Genomic DNA, 15,902 nt, shown 5'->3' with positions numbered 1-15,902 from the left:
CTGATCCGGGAAAACCGGCACTGGGTGGATCAGTTTCTCGGCCCCTGGGGGGGGCCGCAGGTGCCCTGGCAAGTGGGCCGGACGATCCGAGATCTAGGATCCGGGCTGTGAATGCGGGCGGGAGCTGAAGGGCTCCTGATGAAGGACTTATGCCTGAAATGTGGATTTTCCTGCTCCTCGGATGCTGCCTGACCTGATGTGCTTTTCCAGCACCACACTCTCCACTCTGATAACTCCAGCATCTGCAGTTCTCACTTTCTCCTCGGATCCAAAGGCTTGGCTTTCCTCTCTCATCCAGTCGGGGAGATGGGCATCACTGGCTGAAGCAGCATCCATTGGCCGTCCCTACATGCCCTCGAGAAGGTGACAGTGAGCTGCTGCCTGGTACTGCAACAGCCCTTCAATAGCCGGGTACCATCAATAGCAATGTATCTTAAACAGTTGTGGACCATTCACGGTGGCTCTATTTTCATTTATTCTTGATGTATCAGCATCAGTGCCAAGGTTAACGTGGATTATTTATCCCCCATTGCCCTTGAGAAGGAGCGGGTGAGGGTGCTTTCTTGATCTGATATGGTTTGGGGGCACAGTGCTTTCAGGAAGGGAGCTGCAGGATTCTCTCATGGTAACAGTAAAGGGAACACCGCTAAAGTTCCACTTCAGGAGAGAGTGAGGCTTGGAGGGATGTTCCCATGTTGAGATGTTCCCGTGGATCACCTGCCTTTGCTCTCAGAGAGGTCACAGGATTCATAGGAGCAGTTGAATGTTTTTTTAATTCACCCACGGGACGAGGGAGCCCCTGGCTAGGCCAGTATTTATTGCCCATCCCTCATCGCCCAGAGAAGAGTCAACCGCATTGACGTGGGCCTGGAGTCACATGTAGGCCAGTCCAGGTAAGGATGGCAGATCTCCTGCCCTAAAGGACCAGGTGGGCTTTTCCCCACAACGGATTCCTGGTTAATATTTGATTCTTCATTCCAGATTCTTTATTGAATTCAAATTCAAATTCAACCATCTGCCATGACAGGGATTTGAACCGAGGTCCCCAGAACATTACTTGGCTGTTTGGATTAACAATCCAGCAACAATACCACTGGGCCATTGTCTTATCAAAGAATGAACTTTGGTGAGTTGCTACGACACAACTTGTAGACAATACCCACTGCAGGCACTGTGCGTCGATACTGAAGAGAGTGAATGTCTAAGGCAGTGGCTGGTTGGCCATCAAGCTGGATGCTTTGCGTTGGGTGGCCTCAAATTTCTTGACTGTTGCTGGAACTGAACTCTTTCAGCCAACTGGAGAGCATTTCCATCCCAGCCCTGGCTTGTACTTTGTACAACGTGGTCAGGCTTTGGAGGGGTCGCACATGGGGATCCCACTGTCTTGTGGGATAGATAGCACCAGACTTCCAGAGTACAAAGGAAGACCAAGTTCAATGCAAGGGAGACTGAAGTGACTTATTTTAGTTGGAAGAGCAAGGAGAGAGAGAAGATATAGTAAAGGATGCTCATTCTAAAGAGGGGGCCGGAGCTATGGGCCCTGGGAGAGTACGTGCACAGTGTGTCGAAGGTTGGGAGAGCAGATTGGGAAAGGGGTTCGAAAGTAAAGACATGGAGTGCAGAAGCAAGAAGACCGAGACTAGTCACAGTCAGTTGTTCGAGGACATGTCCTTATTGGCTACAATGTCTTACGTATCAGGTTGTAAGTTTGCTGGCTTAGCTGGTGGGCTTGTTCTCAGACGTTTTGTCACCACGCTCGGTAACAGCATCAGTGAGCCTCCGGTGAAGCGCCGGGGTTCTGTCCCACATGCTGTTTATTTGTCTTGGTTTGTTGCGGTGGGTGATATCACTTCTGGTTCTGTTTCTGAGAGGTTGGTAAATGGGGTCCAAATCTCCGTTTGTCAATGAAGTTTCGGTTTGAACGCCAGACAGGGGAATTCCTAGAGGCCTGGCATTCAAACCGGGACTCCATTAACAAACATATCGATTTGGACTTCATTTACCAACCTCTCAGAAACTGAACCGGAAATGGTATCGTCCACCTTAACAGACCAAGACACAAGTGGGACAGAATACCAGTGCTTCACCGGAGACTTACTGATAATGTTGGGGGTTGGGGATTCCTGATGAAGGACTCCTGCCCGAAATGTCAATTTTCCTGCTTCTCGGATGCTGTCTGACCTGCTGTGCTTTTCCAGCGCCACTCTAATCTTGACTCTGATCTCCAGCATCTGCAGTCCTCACTTTCACCTCACTGATGATGTTACTGAGCAGGGTAACAAAACATCTCAGAACACACCTACCAACTCAGAGAGCAAATTTACAGCCTGATTCACAGCCTGAGCTACAAGTCGTCTCCAAAATCTCATGTCTTATGGAATTTAGTATGATCAATTCTGTTCTGAGCTCATAGTAAATTGACTCCAAATACGATTTATGGGTTTAGATTGAGTTATTAAAAAAAGGAAGAATTAAGCTTATGACATTGCGGATGTTTGTAAAATTAATTGCAAGAATATTTGGTCAGCCCGTTGTGTTACAAAGCTGTTAGCCACCCTGAAGTTAACTTGGTTATCTGATCTATTGCAGGTTACCAGCAACACCAATGTAGAGTGACATGCCACCAGTCAGCAATTCTTTTTTTAATTTCACCTATTTTTCGAATCATCCTGCTCAAAGATGTTATTACACAACTCTGGAGCAGGTGGGACTTGAACCCAGGCCTCCTGGTCTGGGGATATGAACACTACCACTGCACCACAAGAGGCCCTCACCAGTCACTTATACAGTATGGTTCACCCCTGTAAAGTGTGGGAAACTAACAACTCAATGCAACCTTCAGTCTAATCTGAAACTATCAAACAAGACATGCAAATGCAGATTAAAATATTAGATATTTAAAATAGATACACATATGTCATTTTATAAACACATATTTATGTCCAGTCATAGAGTCATGGAGATGTCCAGCACAAAAACAGACCCTTCGGTCCAACTCATCCATGCTGACCAGATATCCCAAATTAATCTAGTCTCATTTACTAGCACTTGGCCCTCTAAACCCTTCCTATTCAAATACCCATCCAGATGCCTTTTACATGTTAGAATTGTATCAGCTTCCATCACTTCCTCTGGCAGCTCATTCTATACATGCACCACCCTCTGTGTGAAAAAGTTGCCCCTTAGGTCCCATTTAAAACTCTCCCCTCTCACCCTAAACCTATTCCCTCTAATTTTGGACTCCCCTCCCCTGCGGAAATGATCTTGACTATGAACCCTATCCATGCCCCTCATGATTTTATAAACCTCTATAAGGTCACCCCTCAGCCTCTGACGCTACAGGGAATACAGCCCCAGTCTATTCAGCCTCTCCCCATAGCTCAAACCCTCCAATCCTGCCAACGTCCTTGTAAAACTTTTCAGCAGCCTCTCAAGTTTCACAACGTCCTTCCGATATCGGGGAGACCAAAATTGCATACAATATTCCAAAAGTGGCCTAACCAATGTCCTGTACAGCCATAACATGACCTCCCAACTCCTGTACTCAGCATCATGCTCAGTATGGTGAAAGTGCGGACTGCAGTATCCCAGGAGCAGGAAAATAGACGTTTCAGGGAATAGCCCTTCATCATGCTCAGTGTCACAATGCCATGTACCGGGTATAGGGTACAAAGAACAAAGAGGATTTACAGCTCAGGAACAGGCCCTTCGGCCCTCCAAGCCTGAGCTGATCAAAATCCACTGTTTAAACCTAACGCCCCATTCCTAATCATCTGTATCCCTCTGCTCCCCACCGACTCATGCATCTGTCCAGACACACCTTAGATGAATCTACCGTGCCTGCCTCTACCACCTCTGCTGGCAACGTTTTCCAGGCACCTACCACCCTCTGGGTAAGGTACTTTCTGCGTTTATCCCCTTTAAACTTTTCACCTCTCACCTTGAACGCGTGACTTTTCGTAATTGAACCCCTGACCCTCGGAAAAGCTTATCTCAATCCACCCTGTCTATACCCTTCATGATTTTGTAGACCTCAATCAGGTCCCCCCTCAATCTCCTTTATTCTAATGAAAACAATCCTAATCTACTCAATCTCTCTTCATAGCTAGCACCTTCCACCACAGGCAACATCCTCGTAAACCTTCTCTGCACCCTCTCCAAAGCGTCTACATGCTTTTGATAATGTGGCGACCAGAACTGTACACAGTATTCTCAATTCTAAAGTCTTGTACAATTTTAACATGACCTGCCAGCTCTTATACTCAATACCCCGTCCGATGAAGGCAGGGATACCATGTGCCTTCTTGACCACTCTATCCACCTGTGCAGCCACCTTCAGGGTACGATGGACCTGTACTCCCAGATCTCTCTATTCATCAACATTTCCTTGACAAACAATCCAGAGACAGCACAACAAAGAGTCACAAGGGAGCTGTCCAGAGAATACATCAGCAGTGTGAGGGATAAGTGCAGCATTGACAAACATTTAAGAAGCTCAACACTATCCATTACTGGATTGATACCGTACCCACCATCGTACACCCATCACCAGGGACACTTGTTGTAGCAACAAGAAGCACAGCAGCAATTCACTTCAACAGAAACATGATACACCCAAGATACTGTAGGATCCCGACAGTGTGGAAGCAGACCATTCATCCCATTAAGTCCACACTGACCCTCCAAAGAACCTCCTGCCCAGACCCATCCTATCCCCATAACCCTACATTTCCCATGCTAGCCGACACATCCCTGATCACTATGGGGCAATTTAGCACAGTCAATCCACCCTAAACCTGCTCATCATTGGACTTTGGGAGGAAACCAGAGCACCCGGAGGAAACCCACGCAGACACGGGGAGAATGTGCAAACACCACGCAGACAGTCGTCGCCCGAGAGTGGAATCGAGCACGGGTCCCCAGCGCTGTGAGGCAGCGGTGGGAACCACTGAGCCACTGTGCCACCCATACATACCCACCTCGAGGGACAAGGGCTGCAGATTGAAGGGAGCACCACCATCTTTGTGTTGTCCCCCCAAAGTCACACCATCCCAAACTGGAACGATATCACCATTTCTTCACTCTTGCTGAGTGAAAGAGTTGGACCTCCCTTTCTGGGAACCCACTTCCTTCACACCAAATGGCTTCCAGAAGGCGGTTTCCATAACTCCTGGCTCACGTGAAGAACAGCCTTTACTGACTGAGCCAGCAACACCTACACTCTGCACAAAGAACAACACATAATCCATTCAGCTTGACATATAAAACTATCGTTGATTTTAAGGCCTAATAGTACTTAATGTATCAGAACATCTCTGCAATGGTATAGTCATTCAAATGTCCTTTGATTGGGTTACCACAAACAACAAATTTAACAAACTGAGGGAAAAATGATTGAAAAACATTTTATTACAAAGTGAAATAATGTTTGATAAAATTATTAATCTGTTCATTTTATAAAATAAAATCATGATCACTATCTCATGTTTATTAATTGTTTTCATGCTATTGTTATAAAATGATTTGGGGAGAAAATTACGTAAATACTGGTGTGGGGGGTGTTGTTATAAAGTGACTGGGGGAGGGAGTGTTATATAAATACAGGGCTGTGGGGGTTGGTATAAAATGACTGGGGGGTGTTATATAAACACTGGGCAGGGGGTGTTGTTATAAAATGACGGGTGTTATATAAACACTGGGCTGTGGAGGTTGTTATAAAATGACTGGGGTGTGTTATATGAACACTGGGCTGTGGAGGTTGTTATAAAATGACTGGGGGGTGTTATATAAACACTGGGCTGGGGGTGTTGTTATAAAATGACTGGGGTGTTATATAAACACTGGGCTGTGGGGGCTGTTGTAAAATGACTAAGGGGAGTGTTACATAAATACTGGGGTGGGGGAGTTGTTATAAAATGACTTCGGTGTTATATAAATATTGGGCTGGAAGTTGTCATTAAATGACTTGGGGGTGTTATATAAACATTGGGCTGGGGGGTGTTGTTATAAAATAACTGGGGGGTGTTATATTAACACTGGGCTGGGGATGTTGTTATAAAATGACTTCGGTGTTATATAAACATTGGGCTGGGGGGTGTTGTTATAAAATAACTGGGGGGTGTTATATAAACACTGGGCTGGGGGTGTTGTTGTAAAATGACTGAGGGTGTGTTATATAAACACTGGGCTGGGGGTGTTGTTATAAAATGACTGGGGGGTGTTATATAAACACTGGGCTGGGGGGTGGTTATAAAATGACTGGGGCTTTATATAAACACTGGGCTGGGGGTGCTGTTATAAAATGACTGGGGGGTGTTATATAAACACTGGGCTGGGGGGGTTGTTATAAAATGACTGGGGGGTGTTATATAAACACTGGGCTGGGGGTGTTGTTATAAAATGACTGGGGGTGTTATATAAACACTGGGCTGGGGGTGTTGTTATAAAATGACTGGGGGTGTTATATAAACACTGGGCTGGGGGGTGGTTATAAAATGACTGGGGGGTGTTATATAAACACTGGGCTGGGGGTGTTATCAAATGACTGGGGGTGTTATATAAACACTGGGCTGGGGGTGTTGTTATAAAAAGGCTGGGATAGTGTTATATAAATACTGGGCTGGAAGTTGATATAAAATGACTGAGGGTGTGTGATATAAACACTGAGCTGGAGGTAGATGGACAAGACTGCAGAGCCTCGGCCTAGCTGCAGAGCCTCGGCCTAGCTGCTGAGCCTCGGCCTAGCTGCAGAGCCTCGGCCTAGCTGCAGAGCCTCGGTCTAGCTGCTGAGCCTCGGCCTAGCTGCTGAGCCTCGGCCTGGCCTCCGAGTCCAGGCTGGAGGAGTCAGCCTGGGATCTGCTCCTCATCCCCGGGAGACACTGGGCTGGAATGGAGCTGTGCCCAGCTAACTTTGGCATTGCTGTCACTGCCAACAAAGGCCTCCACCTTTGCCCCCCCACTCTCCAGGCTTTAAAGAAAACAGAGGGGGAATACTAACTCCCACAACCTGAGGCAGGAACCGGGGGAAGTAGGTTTGGCGGCTGCTGTTTGAGGACAAATTCACATCTGTCATGTGGGAATTGTTGAAGGCCAGTTGATTAGTGTTCAGGGCCAGCATGTTCCTGTGAAAATAAAGGATAAGAATGGCAAGATTCAGGAAATTTGGACGACAAGAGAAATTGAGAGCTCAGTCAAATCAAAAAAGAGGTATACGTTAGGTTAGGGATACTGAAGACAGACAGAGAAGCAAAAAACAGAACGGTAAAGGACAGGAATTAGGAGAGCTAACAGGGACGGGGGCATGAAATATCTTTGGCAAGCAAGATTAAGGAAAATCCCAATGCATTTCATACACACATATGGAGCAAGAGGGGATCTAAGGGAAGGGTAGGAACATTCATGGGCAAACGAGGAAGTTTATGCGTGGAGCTGGAGGAAATGGGTGAGGCCCTTAATGAATACTTTGCATCGGTATTCACAAAGCAGAAGGACATGGTGGATGGTTGAGTTTTGGGAGAGGTATGTTGGCATTCCAGGGCAATGCTGAAGAAATTTCTGGAAAATTGTAGGAAAGCTTTGTATCCTCTTTTGCGGGTAGTGGACTGTCCCTTTGAAATGAAGTAACAGCTGTTCTGGAACACTGGAAGCAAAATTGGCCTACTGAGGGCATGCTGGGAAAACTGACCAACTGAACAGTGTGCTTGGAATTGGATCAGAGCTGAAAATGTGTTACTGGAAAAGTGCAGCAGGTCAGGCAGCATCCAGGGAGAAGGAGAATCGACGTTTCGGGCATAAGCCTGAAGAAAGGCTTATGCCCGAAACGTCGATTCTCCTGCTCCTTGGATGCTGCCTGACCTGCTGCACTTTTCCAGCAACACATTTTTCAGCTCTGATCTCCAGCATCTGCAGTCCTCACTTTCTCCTATATATATAATATATATAATATATATATATATAATATATGTACATATCTCATGATTCGAATAAACCACATCTCATGGTAAACCATGTCCATTGTTAGTGTCAGCAAGTAAATCAGATCCACACAAAAATCTAAACAATTAGATTTTAATCACAGGCCAGTTTCTTTCACACAGAGGGTGGGGAGTGCTCAGATTGTGCAGCCAGAGGAGGGTGCTGGTCTCAGTTTAAAGTCTCATCCATAAAGTCCTTGAGAAAAATTAACTTGTGATTTCTCCTGAAGTCATTAATCTGATTGAACACAGATCTGCAAAGCCCCAGTTCAACAAAGGGAAGATTTATTCATTTTGTCGCGAGTCGGGCAAAATTGGTTTTAAAAAAGTTTCACAGGCCAAGATTGTAAGTTGCTTTTATTCGCATTCACATCAAATTCTGAAAAGTGTTTCAAATCAGAGTGAAGTTCAAACTTTACTTCCTGTGCAGCTGGGCATTCTCTCTGCCAATCAGGAGGCAGTCTGAAGGAAAGAGGGGCAGAGCGTGTCCTTTTAAGGGATATATGCAGATGAGCAGTGCAGGCTGTTCAGCCCCTCAGCCTCTCCAGACTACCCCAGGCCTCCAGCCCAATCTGTCCTGCCTCACAGCTGCTCCTCACGTATCCAGGCCTCCAGCCCACTCTGTTCTGTCTCACAGCTGCTCCTCACGTATCCAATTCTGGATGATAGCTTCTGGTAGCTGTCATCCAAAACTTCACGGTAACTAGTGGAGTAGCACAGGGATCAATGCTGGGGTCACAAGTATTTACAATATATGAATGACTTGGATGAGGGAAGTGAATGCACTAACGTCAAGTACACGGAAATGGGTGTGGAGGGAAATATATCCCTGGTGGTGGGGTCCGTTTGGAGGTGGTGGATGATGTGGTTTATGCGAAGGTTGGTAGGGTGGAAGGTGAGCACCAGGGGGGGTTCTGTCCTTGTTACGGTTGGAGGGGTAAGGTTTGAGGGCGGAGGTGCGGGATGTGAATGAGATGTGTTGGAGGGCATCTTTAACCACGTGGGAAGGGAAATTGCGATCTCTAAAGAAGGAGGCCATCTGGTGTGTTCAGTGGTGTAACTGGTCCTCCTGGGAGCAGATATGGCGGAGGTGGAGGAATTGGGAATATGGGATGGCATTTTTGCAGGAGGTAGGGTGGGAAGAGGTGCAATCCAGGTAGCTGTGGTGGACCCCACCACCAGGGATATATTTCCTCTCCACCCATTTCCACTTTCCGCAAAGACCGTTCCCTCCGTGACTCCCTGGTCAGGTCCACGCCCCCCAACAACCCACCCTCCCATCCTGGCAACCTCCCCTGCCACCACAGGAATTGCAAAACCTGTGCCCACACCTCCTCCCTCACCTCCATCCAAGGCCCCAAAGGAGCTTTCCACATCCATCAAAGTTTTACCTGCACATCCACCAATGTCATTTATTGTATCCGTTGCTCCCGATGCAGTCTCCTCTACATTGGGGAGACTGGACGCCTCCTCACGGAGCGCTTTAGGGAACATCTCTGGGACACCCGCGCCAATCAACCACACCGCCCTGTGGCCCAACATTTCAACTCCCCCTCCCACTCTGCCGAGGACATGCAGGTCCTGGGCCTCCTCCACCGCCACTCCCTCACCCCGCCCCGACGTCTGGAGGAAGAATGCCTCATCTTTCGCCTCGGAACATTTCAACCCCAGGGCATCAATGTGGACTTCACCAGTTTCCTCATTTCCCCTTCCCCCACCTTTCCCCAGCTCCAACCTTCCAGCTCAGCACCGTCCCCATGACCTGTCCTACCTGCCAATCTTCCTTCCCACCTACCCACTCCACCCTCCTCTCTGACCTATCCCCACCTCCATCCCCACCCCCAATTACCTATTGTACCTTTCGCTACCTTCCCCCACCATCCCCTCTGACCTTTCTCCCCACCCCCACACCTTCTCATTTATCTCTCCACTCTGCAAGCTTCCTGCCTGTATTCCTGATGAAGGGCTTTTGCCCGAAACGTTGATTTTCCTGCTCCTCGGATGCTGCCTGACCTGCTGTGCTTTTCCAGCATCACTCTAATTTAGACTCTGGTTTCCAGCATCTGCAATCCTTTTTTTGACCTGGTTGATTTTGTCCTTTGCTGAAAATGTGTTGCTGGAAAAGCGTTCTTCCTCCAACCGTCATGTTGCTATGGTCTGGCGATGGTGGACTGAGAGGGGGAGTTGAAGTGTTGAGCCATGGTGCGGTTGGGTTGGTTGGTCCGGGTGTCCCAGAGGTGTTCTCTGAAACGTTCCACAAGTAGGCGGCCTGTCTCCCCAATATAGAGGATGCCACATCGGGTGCAGCGGATGCAATAAATGATGTGTGTGGAGGTGCAGGTGAATTTGTGGCAGATATGGAAGGATCCCTTGGGGCCTTGGAGGGAAGTAAGGGGGAAGGTGTGGGCGCAAGTTTTGCATTTCTTGCGGTTGCAGGGGAAGGTGCCCGGAGTGGAGGTTGGGTTGGTGGGGGGTGTGGACCTGACGAGGGAGTCACGGAGAGAGTGGTCTTTTCGGAACGCTGATAGTGGAGGGGAGGGAAATATATCCCTGGTGGTGGGGTCCGTTTGGAGGTGGCAGAAATGACGGTAGATGATACGCTGTATATGGAGGTTGGTGGGGTGGTAGGTGAGGATCAGTGGGGTTCTGTCCTGGTGGCGGTTGGAGGGGCGGGGCTCAAGGGCGGAGGAGCGGGAAGTGGAGGAGATGCGGTGGAGGGCATTGTCGATCACGTCTGAGGGAAATTGCGGTCTTTGAAGAAGGAGGCCATCTGGGTTGTACAGTATTGGAACTGGTCCTCCTGGGAGCAGATGCGGCGGAGACGAAGGAATTGGGAATATGGGATGGCATTTTTACAGGGGCAGGATGGGAAGAGGTGTAGTCTGGGTAGCTGTGGGAGTCGGTCGGTCGGTTTATAGTAAATGTCCGTGTTGATTCGGTCGCCTGAGATAGAAATGGAAAGGTCTAGGAAGGGGAGGGAGGAGTCTGAGTCTGAATTTGAGGTCGCGGTGGAAGGTGTTGGTAAAGTGGATGAACTGTTCAACCTCCTCATGGGAGCACGAAGCAGCGCCAATATAGCCATCGATGTAGCGGAGGAAAAGGTGGGGGGTGGTGCCAGTGTAGCTGCGTAAGATGGACTATTCCACATATCCTACGAAGAGGCAGGCATAGCTGAGGTCCATGCGGGTGCCCATGGCTACTCCTTTGGTTTGGAGGAAGTGGGAGGATTGGAAAGAGAAGTTGTTCAGGATGAGGACCAGTTCACTCAGTCGAAGGAGGGCGTCAGTGGAAGGGTACTGGTTGGTACGGCGGGAAAGGAAGAAGCGGAGGGCTTTGAGTCCTTTGTGATGGGGAATGGAGGTGTACAGGGACTGGATGTCCATGGTGAAGATAAGGCGTTGGAGACCGGAGAAGCGAAAATCATGGAGGAGGTGGAGGGTGTGGGTGGTGTCCTGAACGTAGGTGGGGAGTTCTCGGACTAAGGGGGACAGGACCGTGTCGAGGTATGCAGAGATGAGTTCGGTGGGGCAGGAGCAGGCTGAGACAATGGGTCAGCCGGGGCAGTCAGGTTTGTGGATTTTGGGCAGGAGGTAGAAACGAGCGGTGTGGGCTTGTGGGACTATGAGGTTCGAGGCGGTGGATGGGAGATCCTCTGAGGTGATGAGGTTCTGGATGGTCTGGGAGATGATGGTTTGATGGTGGGAGGTGGGGTCATGGTCAAGGGGGCAGTAGGAGGAGGTGTCCGCGAGCTGGCGTTTAGCCTCAGCAGTGTAAAGGTCGGTGCGCCAAACTACTACCGCACCTCCCTTGTCTGCTGGTTTGATAGTGAGGTTGGGGTTGGAACGGAGGGAGTGGAGGGCTGCATGTTCCAAGGGTGAGAGGTTTGAGTGGGTGAGAGGGGTGGAGAAGTTGAGGCGGTTAATGTCGCGGCGGCAGTTTGCTATGAAGAGATCGAGGGCGGGTAAGAGGCCAGCACGGGGTGTCCAGGTGGATGGGGTGTGTTGGAGACAGGAGAAGGGGTCGTCAGAGGGTGGGCGGGAATCCTGATTGATGAAGTAGGTGCGGGGGCGAAGCTGGCGGAAGAATTGTTCGTTGTCTCGCCGCGTGTCCACCCTTGTCCAACACCGGCTCCTCCAAATCATGTTATTGAGAAAGTTTGGCTCCTTGGGTCGGCTCAGTCAAAGGGAAATTACAATATCCAACACTGTCTTTTGTAAGAGTCTTCCCGAGATAGAAAATCAATTAACATCAAGTAAATGACTTATGCTAATTACATTCTTACAACAAACCGCTGCTGAGCCACAGTACTTGGAAATGACCCAGATAACACGATCAAAGAAGCAACTCAGGTCAGAGGGGTCCCTCACACACTCCAGAGAGAACATCAGCACCAAGAATCAGAAACCTTGGGAGCAGGATGAACCGCCTGACCTTCAGTTTGACCCGCTATAATCGGGGTAGTACAAACCTCTCTATCACCCTCTGAAAATGCAATCTTGCACAAACAAAAGTTTGTTTGTTGATTAGAGTAAAACTCCAATGTTTATTAATAAAAGCAAATTACTGCGGATGCTGGAATCTGAAACCAAAAGAGAAAATGCTGGAAAATCTCAGCAGGTCTGGCAGCATTTGGGAGGAGAGAAGAAAGCTGATGTTTCGAGTCTAACTGACCCTTTGTCAAAGCTAAGAAAAAGGGAGAAATAGGATGGTATTTAAACTAGGCTGAGAGAAGGTATTTATACTAGGCTGGAAGTAAGCAAGTAAATCAGAGACATATAAAAATGATATTTACATTTGAATGACGGGCCTGTTTCTTTAACACCAGAGGGTGTTGAATGTACATTCAGAAAAGGTGTTGAATGTACATCCAGAAATATTTCCTTGTACCTGGAATCCTTGATCTTAACCGTGAGGTCTCCTGAAGGAATTGATTCACAAAAGAAGATTTGTTCAATTTGTAGGGATTAGGAAAAAGGGATTTCAAAATATCTTTCAAGTTTCACCAGCAAAGCTTAAAAATTTCTTTTATTCGCGTTCACCTTACATTCTAAACAGTGTTTGATAACAGAGTGGTTCAGGTGTGTGAGACATTTCTGGGGCTTTGTTTTGGTGAAGGAGGAGACAGTGTGAAGGGGGCGGGGCAGAGGCGGAGCATTGCCGTTTGCGGAAGAAATGCAAATTAGCGCAGCTTGTCAGGGCGCCCAGTGAGTGCAGTATTCAGTGAAACATGAGCCTTTCCGGGTGCCCTTTGATCCAGGTGAGAAATTGCGCTGTTGTGCAGACAGGGAACCTCAGACAGGTGAATTTTCGATTTTGGAAAATGCAGTCAGTGTGAGTGTAAGACCTGTGGGCTGTTGTTGGGTTTGAGCGAGTGAGAGTATTGAGCATACTTACCTGGCAGGGGAGATACCATGATTATCAAGGTGGTTCTCCCAGGACGAGGCTATCCCATTGCACTTCGGGTGTGCTGACGCCTGCGATGTCCCCAAATGCGGGATACTCGACTGCAAAATTTGTGGTAGTGGGGGACTGCGTTCGCGCTCTCCCCTGGTTTACAAACTAAAAGCAGATCATTCAATAGAGGGCGCTCACTCTCTGCTTCATACAGATTCCTATATACCGAGCATCTACCTTCAATTCAGTTTCACCTCAGTCGACAGATAATGCTGCACGTCTTACACCATCTTCTCTTATGTTCAGCTCTGTGCACTTATTCTTCTAATCATACAAGTTTACAGTATTGGAGGCAGGCTCTTCGGCCCTTCCTGGCCAACGTCCTGTTTCTGCAGGAGTGTGGGATACCGCACCTCAGCAGCTACAGGAGATGGTCGAACTTGTGGGCCCATGGGCCGTCAGTTTAGTCGGGGGGCAACGAGAGCCGTGCCTCCTGCCTGGGTATCCTGCTGCGAGGAGGCAACTTCACCATTTCTGAGGTTCAGGAGGTGGTGGGCGGGCGCCTCCTCGTCGCCGACGTCATGTATAGGAATGTTCCCCTGAGACTGATTAATGTGTACGCCCCAATGGGTAAGAGTGAACAGTTGGCCGTCCTGCAGCAGCTTCCATTGTTGCTGGCTACGTCCAGGCCGGTCATTCTGGCCGGAGACTTCAATTGTATCGTTGATGCAGATAGACGATCCGGCGGGGGGGGGGGGGGGGGGCAGTAAACGGTGACAGATATCCCAATCCAATCTAGTCCCACCTGCCAGCACCCAGCCCATATCCCTCCAAATCCTTCCTAGTCATATTCCCATCCAAATGCCTTTCAAATGTTGCAATTATATTGCTTTTTGAGTATTGGGTTAAAAAAAACGGCGATGGGCATAGTGTTCAATCAGTCATGACCATATCAAATGGTGAGCTAAATAGCCTAATCTTGTCCCTATGTTCTGAGGGATGAGAGGAGGTAATCCAAATAGGGGCAGATTAGGCGGTAGACCATTTCCGTTGTTTTTTTGTGTTGTAACTTCAGCCGAACCTAATGTGCAGTGCAGGGGCTACTCCAGCAGAGGGAGGCAGTGATCCATCTACTGCGGTCTGTGGAGCTGACCTTTTTCCAGCATTAAGGAAGATATTCACCCCAGCTGCCTGCACAGTTACAATGGTCCCCTCACAAGATAGCAACAGGAGTAGACCATTCAGCCTGCAGATTCTGTCCCACTGCTCATTTAGGCCATGGCTTTTCATCATTTATATCAGTGATGTGGACGTGAATATAGGAGACATGGTTAGTAAGTTTGCAGATTATGCCAAAATAGATATTATAGTGGACAGTGAAGAAGGTTACCTCAAAAACACAAGGAACGTTGATGAGATGAGACAGATGGAGTTTAATTTAGATGACTCAGTTGCATTTTAGTAAGGCAAATCAGGGCAGGACTTTTGCAGTTAATAGTGGGCCCTGGGGTGTGTTGCTGAACAAAGCAACCTCAGGTCGCGGGACATAGCTCCTGTAAAGTGGAGTCACAGGTAAACAGGGTAATGATGAAGGTGTTTGGCACACTCCCCATTATAGGTCAGTGCATTGAGTATAAGAGTTGGGAGGTCATGTTGAGGCTGTACAGGACATTGGTTAGGCCACTTTTGGAATACTGTATTCAATATGGTCTCCCAGCTATAGGAAGGATGTTGTTAAACTTGAAAGAGTTCAGAAAATATTTACAAGGACGTGGCCAGGGTTGGAGGATTTGAGCAACAGTGAGAGGCTGAATAGGCCAGGGCTGTCTTCCCTGGAGTGTCGGGGGCTGAGGGGTGACCTTATACAGGTTTATAAAATCATGAGGGGCATGGATAGGGTAAATAGACAAGGTCTTTTCTCTGGGGTTGGGGAGTTCAGAACTAGGGGGAATCAGTTTTGGGCGAGAGGGGAAAGATTTAAAGGCATATGTTATCCTTGCCTTCGTTGGGCGGGGGACTGAGTATAAGAGCTGGCAGATCATGTTAAAATTGTACACGACGTTGGTTTGGCCGCATTTAGAATACTATGTACAGTTCTGGTCACCACATTACCAAAAGGATGTGGACACTTTGGAGAGGGCGCAGGGAAGGTTAATGAGGATGTTCCCAGGGATGGAAGGTGCTTGCTATGAAGAGAGGTTGAGTAGGTTAGGATTGTTTTCATTCGAGAAAAGGAGATCGAGGGGGGACCTGATTGAGGTCAACAAAATCATGAAGGGTATAGACAGGGCGGATTGAGATAAGCTTTTTCCCAGGGTGAGGGATTCAATACCGAGAGGTCACGCGTTCAAGGTGAGAGGTGAAAAGTTTAAGGAGGATACAAGCAGAAAGTACCTTACCCAGAGGGTGGTGGGTGCCTGGACCACATTGCCAGCAGAGGTGTTAGAGGCAGGCACGGTAGATTCATCTAAGGTGTGTCTGGACAGATGCATGAGGAGGTGGGGGGCAGAGGGATACAGATGATCAGGAATTGGG

General features: G+C 48.3%; 1 long non-coding RNA gene and 1 other non-coding gene across 2 annotated transcripts in view; both read left to right on the top strand.

Annotated features, from left to right (window-relative positions):
- The window catches only part of LOC122546215 (uncharacterized), a 31,154-nt gene extending 25,773 nt beyond the window's left edge, over positions 1-5,381 (top strand). Inside the window, exon 4 of the long non-coding RNA XR_015752949.1 lies at positions 2,590-5,381. This is a non-coding gene — a long non-coding RNA (uncharacterized LOC122546215). The remainder of the gene's footprint in view (positions 1-2,589) is intronic.
- A 7,978-nt stretch (positions 5,382-13,359) lies between these two features.
- Positions 13,360-13,523, top strand: LOC122546322 (U1 spliceosomal RNA). Its single transcript, XR_006310715.2, has one exon. It is a non-coding gene; the product is annotated as a U1 spliceosomal RNA (small nuclear RNA).
- Positions 13,524-15,902: the final 2,379 nt, after the last annotated feature.

This window comes from Chiloscyllium plagiosum, unplaced genomic scaffold (genome assembly GCF_037043375.1).
Source record: "Chiloscyllium plagiosum isolate Xiang-an unplaced genomic scaffold, Cpla_swu_hap1 HiC_scaffold_35, whole genome shotgun sequence".
NCBI classification, from domain to species: Eukaryota; Metazoa; Chordata; class Chondrichthyes; order Orectolobiformes; family Hemiscylliidae; genus Chiloscyllium; species Chiloscyllium plagiosum.
The sequence above is the reverse complement of the archived record's forward strand: the minus strand, read 5'-3'. Positions and strand labels throughout refer to the sequence as shown.